The sequence below is a fragment of the Rhinatrema bivittatum genome, chromosome 6, assembly GCF_901001135.1.
Source record: "Rhinatrema bivittatum chromosome 6, aRhiBiv1.1, whole genome shotgun sequence".
Lineage (NCBI taxonomy): Eukaryota > Metazoa > Chordata > Amphibia > Gymnophiona > Rhinatrematidae > Rhinatrema > Rhinatrema bivittatum.
Window position 1 is genome coordinate 66,217,441 of NC_042620.1, and position 6,773 is coordinate 66,224,213.

A 6,773-nucleotide genomic window follows, 5' to 3' on the forward strand; every position below is an offset into this window, starting at 1 on the left:
ACACTATTTTGGTACCTTCAGATCATCAGATATGATCACCTTGAAATTTCTCTCCTGACTGATGCACATCAATATCTCACCCTTAAGTTGAAGTCATCGGTCTTATTCTGTTATTGTGGTCAGCTTCCACCTCATTGTTGGCCAGAGATGCAGTTCTATTTCTTTTTCAGATACTAGACTTTCCTCCCCCTCCTAACTCCTCTTTTTAGCCCTCTCCAGTCCCTGATCTGATTATTTCCTCTCTCAGGCTTGCCTTTCCATCCCCCTTCCGACATTTACTCTTCTACCTCCTCATTTTCGGTCCCTCGGTGTTTCATCATTCTCTTACAATCCCTTTTCCTTCGTCATTAGTTCTTACCCAATGAGTGATCCCTGAAGAGGGCTGACTTCCAGCAAATTACCCAGTTTATGGGGGCTTTGAAAGAAGCAACCATGCTGTTATCAATGGCAGATTCCCCCTTCTGCCAGGCAATGTCCACCTGGGCCACCTGCCCGAATCCAAAGCAGGTACTGCAGGGAGACAAGAAGCAAGAGGAGAGATTATCATGGGAACAGTGATCTTATATTATATTTCTGATTCTCTGCAAAGCATTCTACCAGCTTCTTCGCTGGTGCTGTATCTCCATAGGTACTGCTGCTCCAGGATACCTAATAGTAGATCCAGGAGGAAGGTCAGAGAGCTCTGGAGTATCCCACAATATCTGGGAAATTTGGGCTGTTTGAAAAAAAATGTGTACACTCACATAACTTGTGAAAATAAAACGACTAGTTATCTCCCAGCCACACCTGCCTGCAATATTTAGATCAGTGAAATGCAGATTGGAGACAGATCTTGGGCTTTATAGAATAAAATGATAGTCAGAGCTATTGGAAAAATCACTATAGTGGCATGTTTTCTGATTAGCTCCTTCTCCTCCTGAAACAGAATTGTCAGCAAGCACAAAAAAATAAATGTAGTTCTTGCTCAAAATGTCTGTTTAACCATTTAATTGGGATAGGATTTAAAGGGGACAAAAAAAATAATCTGATACAGAAGCAGAAGGAACAGGGAGGTCATTATTCTCATGCTTGTCCTCTGCTGCCTGATCAGAGGCTTCAAGCAGACCTCTGCTGATTTCTCATTTGCCTCATACAGACTACACAATGCCAGAGGACAGATGGTTAAAGTTTAGAAGATCAGCATGTACAGCAACTTTTTAGAAGTTGCTTTACCCCTTTTCATTCATTTTAGTCAAATGGGTGAGAGACTGCAGTAAGGGAGTGACCCAGGAAAAAGTAATGTGTGGTTCCGAAAAAATTAAGTATTTTTTTTCTATTCTTTTTTTTAGAAGCAATATAGCAGAGAAAAAATATTTTATGCCTTTCTTAAGTGGTTAAGGAGAAAGAGGTTTCTTTCACACTGGGAAAGAAAGCACAGAGCTGTCAGCAGCAGGGAGCAGGCTTACCTATTTGGGAGCACACAGCTGATTTTATCTCTTTATTAACTTGGCTTGAAATGTTTTGAACTGGTTTAGGTACCAATACTCACCAGTTTGCATGTCTCTATGAAGATTTTCAATTTCTTCCGATATGTTCCATAATTTGAAACTGTGTGTATGCACAGTCCAAATAAATCTGGATGGCTGGAAACAAAACAACCACAAACATCCCTGTCATATTCAAAAGATGGTTACAGCTGACTCATTCTCCAATAGATCTGAGTCACACAGCTGGAGCTCTGAACCTGCATTTGAGCCTTGGGTTTTGCCCATCCATGCGTACCTTGGCAAGCAGAATAACAAATATTGTCTTACATTTTCTATTCTTATGAGATGACTGTTTTGCTTCATGGTCAGTTTCCTTTAAAAAAAAAAAATCTCATGCTAAATAAAATATGAACGCTCATTGTACTCTTATGGTCAACTAGGTTCAATGTGATACGCTAAACCATTTACAGTGATGTAATTTACAATGCAAGCGGAAAAACACATTTGTCTTAGTTACAAGTCAACTGCTATAAATTACTTAGGCTATTATTGCTTACTTCTGTGCTACAGTGTGCTTGTAACATTATTATTATTTTATGCATTTTGTTATAGATCATCTTCTTTCTCATATTGTCCTCTAGTTTGGTTAGTTTGCATGCAAGAAATATACTTCTTCCTCCTTGAGAGCGGAGGCAATCATAATAGGCTGTGAGAAACCATGGGAATAATTAAGAAAGTGCTGTGTGTGCACCCCAGCACATGAAATACCTACAGTGTTAGTAAATAACTCTAACCAGTAATCTTTTGTTTGCAGGCATCTCCACATACGCTGTACCTACAAAGGATAACTTATGCATGCTAAAAACATCATTGAAGGCAGCACTGCAGTTTTATAGAAAACAACATGCCAAGGATATAAGAATCTTGCCAGTACTGTGAAAAATGACACCAATTAAAGCTTAAATTGCTTGTTTTCTCATAAGGTACATATTTTCATAACTTTGAAATCAAATAATTGCTGCTTTTATATTAAATACAATAAAACAAAAAGGGATGCTAGTTCAGAGGAACTGCTACAAGCATTTTAATATAATTTTCCCACCGTTTAAAATCACGAAATATGGAAAACAAGTCAACTATGTAAAGTTCTAAGGAGATAAAGAAACTCCTTCAGATTATTACATCATTTGTCTTTTGTGTCAGGGAAATGGGTATATGATTTCATTGTTTGATTAAATGCCAAAAAATGGCATATTTGCCTTGTCTAAATGATTGCAGAGTTTATTCCTCTGGGGAAAAAAATTATTTGCTAATGTTCTGACTTTAGAAGGTATTTGTTGGTTTCAAACAGGAATTTTCTTTAAATTTAAGATGGCAAACAAAATATTTACATAAAATGTACTGCAACATATTCCAAAATGCCACATAAACTGTCCTTTTCTGTTTTTATAGGCTTTGCCACATGCACAGAATTTGGGTAAACCTTTTGGTAGGAAAGAACACGGGGCAGATCTATTTATCTATCTATCTATCTTTGCTCTACAGAAACCTTAAGGAGCTTTTTTCCCATTGTGTGTCTCTAAGAAAAATCTTTATTGAATAAGGCTCTACATTCAGTGTTTAATTCTTTCTCAGGAAAACAGAAAAGATGTAGACTATAATTTCTCTCTATGTTAGAAGATAGTTCAAAAACCACATGAAGTGAAATGTAGTTTTGAAGCACAATATTTGTATAAACTGTTTCTACTTGCTACACAGCAATGCAGAAAAGGAGGCATAACTTGCGACTCTTGACTTCTATAAGATTTTCTTATGTTTTAGTGCCAGCTCTGCCACTTGATCTCCTTCACACCCAATATTTCACACTTCATGATACCAGGAATCAGCTCTCAAAGAAAACTCACCTTGCCATTAGAGGTGAAAAGAGTAGTGCATAAAAATCAAAGTGTGAGAACCTAACTGTAAGGACCCAGAGGAATCCTTGCTAATCAATATATCCCTTTTATATAGGATTATTAGGATGTGTTTGTAAAGTGTAGGCAATGGTAGGACCCTTTCGATAGACGAGCACACCTTTGGGAGGTTGCTCAAATGGATCAGTCCTAAAATGATATAGCGTGATCCCTAAAGTATACGGGAAGAAATGTCAGAAAGAAGAGATTTTATTCCCTTTCTTCTCTTGCAGGGAATTGCAAGATGGACACAGGCAATGTTGTTTGATCTGAAGTGTGTGCTGGGAGTAGCTACATGTCAAAAGGAAGAGGTTTGTGAGCTTTATCCCTGGCTTTTGGAAAGCACAGCCAGGGAAGAAGTTGCTTACATGTTTTAGTAGCTAGATTGTTTTCTTAAGACTGAATAATAGACACGGTGTAAAAGCTCTTACCCTTAAGAGCACTTTCCAGTCACACAGGAGTCTTCTTTCGGAAGCTCCTGCAAATTTTGTGTTTCCCTTACTTTGCCAATAATGTTTCTGTAAACCAGTCAGCTGTCCCCTGAAATATTTGGATAAAAGAAGTCAACACCCTAAATTATTCAAACAGCATGTCCAAATGCCACCCACATATTATATCACAATTACCTCCATACAAGGGCACATTAACTTGTTTGTTCGGTGTCCTAAAAGGTAATCTCAAATTGAAAATGATGACATACAGTAAGAGTACTCATTAGAACATAAGAAAATGCCATACTGGGTCAGACCAAGGGTCCATCAAGTCCAGCATCCTGTTTCCAACAGTGGCCAATCCAAGCCATAAGAACCTGTCAAGTACCCAAAAACTAAGTCTATTCCATGTTACCATTGCTAATGGCAGTGGCTATTCTCTAAGTGAACTTATAGCAGGTAATGGACTTCTCCTCCAAGAACTTATCCAATCCTTTTTTAAACACCGCTATACTAACTGCACTAACCACATCCTCTGGCAACAAATTTGAGAGTTTAATTGTGCGTTGAGTAAAAAAGAACTTTCTCCGATTAGTTTTAAATGTGCCACATGCTAACTTCAAGGAGTGCCCCTAGTCTTTCTACTATCCGAAAGAGTAAATAACCGATTCACATCTACCCGTTCTAGACCTCTCATAATTTTAAACATCTCTATCATATCCCCCCTCAGCCGTCTCTTCTCCAAGCTGAAAAGTCCTAACCTCTTTAGTCTTTCCTCATAGGGGAGCTGTTCCATTCCCCTTATCATTTTGGTAGCGCTTCTCTGTACCTTCTCCATCGCAATTATATCTTTTTTGAGATGCGGCGACCAGAATTGTACACAGTATTCAAGGTGCGGTCTCACCATGGAGCGATACAGAGGCATTATGACATTTTCCGTTTTATTCACCATTCCCTTTCTAATAATTCCCAACATTATGTTTGCTTTTTTGACTGCTGCAGCACACTGAACTGATGATTTCAATGTGTTATCCACTATGACGCCTAGATCTCTTTCTTGGGTTGTAGCACCTAATATGGAACCCTACATTGTGTAATTATAGCATGGGTTATTTTTCCCTATATTCATCACCTTGCACTTATCCACATTAAATTTCATCTGCCATTTGGATGCCCAATTTTCCAGTCTCACAAGGTCTTCCTGCAATTTATCACAATCTGCTTGTGATTTAACTACTCTGAACTCAATTTCTTAGTACAAATACAGCTACTAAGTTAATGTGCTTTTGTGTGGAAGTATTCGTGAGAGCTGATTGAATTTAAGAGAATAATAGTGGATTTTCACTCTTTACATGGGTTGATTTTCAAAGGGCCACGTGTGCAAATATCAGTGGTTACGCATGTGGCCTGGCCCAGAGTGCGCTGCGCACATTTTCTAATGGGCCCAGCCATGCGTGTAACCACCGATATGCAGACAAGTGCCAGAACTCTCAGAATGGGAGGATGGGGTCTGGATGGGGAGGGTGGGGGCAAGGGGTGGGCTGGGACAGCGCCATTCAATGCTGTCCTAGGGAAGTGTGAGCTGGTAGCGGCCAGTGCATGGAATCTACTGCTGCTCCAGAGGAGCAGCTAGGTAAAATATTTAAAAAATGTAAGAGGTAGGGGGTAGGGCTTGGGGAGGAGAGAGGGAAGAGGTAGGAAGAGTAGGGTCAGGGATAGGAAAGTTCCCTCTCAGTCTCGCTCCTTAATGGGATAGAACTGGGGGAGGCCTGATTGCGTTGCCGTGCTTAGATTTTAAAATCCCCCCTACGCACGTGAGTCACGAGCTACCCGCACATGCGTGCGTGGATTTTAAAATCTGGCGCGCATGTGCATGTAGACATTGGATTTTATAACATGCATGCTCATGTTATAAAATCATCTACTCCACGTGCGCATGCCAGGAACTGTGCGGGGGTCTTAAATCGACTCCACAATGTATGAATGAAGTCATTAAATAGTTGCACATCCCGGCTTCGTTGTTGCTGTGACCAGGCCTGCTCACCTCGCGCTGCCCTCCATAAGCTCCGGCTCTTTTTCCCTTGCCGCAGCTGCCAGCTCCCGACATCCCTTATGCTCTCCTCGGACCTCTCCAGCTTCCTCCATGCCACAGGCCTTTCAGCAGAGCTCCCGTAGGGGCTCCACATCTTTGGCATCCTCAGCTCTGCCCCTAGGCGCACGCATGGCCAATGTCTCCACATTTAAAGGGCTGAGGGCCTCCCTTGATGCCTCCCGTTGACATCACCTAAGCAGGACTATAAGAAGCAAGGCCCTGTCCCAGGACCTCACCTTGGCAATTGGGTCAACACCTTCGGTGTAGCTAATTTGCTGTCCTTGTTACGGAGCACTAGGAGAGTGGTCCCGCTTACCAGAGGATGTGTGCTCTTGGACCATGGTTCGACCCCAGAGGAACTCCGAAGAGTTGCCATGGCAGGCGAGGCATGCCCGAGCATGGGCTGGACAGGAGCGAGGCTGGACTGAAGACAGATGACTGGAGATACTGACCCTCCTCCGGACCTGCACGCTTCGGAAGACCAGCAAAGCAATGGTGATCTTATGAACAGTCCTCCGACCGTTCCAAGCCATTTCGGACCTGACGCAGGGTACGGCAAGAAGTGGCAGGCTGGATGGAGACCAGGGCAGCGAAGACTGGAACATGGAGATTCAGATGAGACTCAGGAACAAGGTACTTGGATGCACAGACGAGACTCAGGAACGAGGTACAAGGCATTCAGAAGACTCAGGTGAGGTACCAGGCATTCAGAAGACTCAAGCAAGTACTGGGTTGAGTACTTGCAGCGCGCCCTACACAGTCCACACGTGGGACTGGTCACGGACCACGCTGGACTCGAAGAGCCTCTAGACGAGATGTGGAGCAATGAAAA

At 41.9% G+C, this 6,773-nt stretch overlaps 1 long non-coding RNA gene across 1 annotated transcript in view; it reads right to left on the bottom strand.

The window, feature by feature from the left end:
• Positions 1 to 363: 363 nt before the first annotated feature.
• The window catches only part of LOC115093199, a 92,354-nt gene continuing 85,944 nt past the window's right edge, over positions 364 to 6,773 (bottom strand). The window contains exons 3-4 of the long non-coding RNA XR_003857214.1: positions 1,529 to 1,622; positions 364 to 510 (exon numbers count right to left, since the gene is read on the bottom strand). This is a non-coding gene — a long non-coding RNA (uncharacterized LOC115093199). The remainder of the gene's footprint in view (positions 511 to 1,528; positions 1,623 to 6,773) is intronic.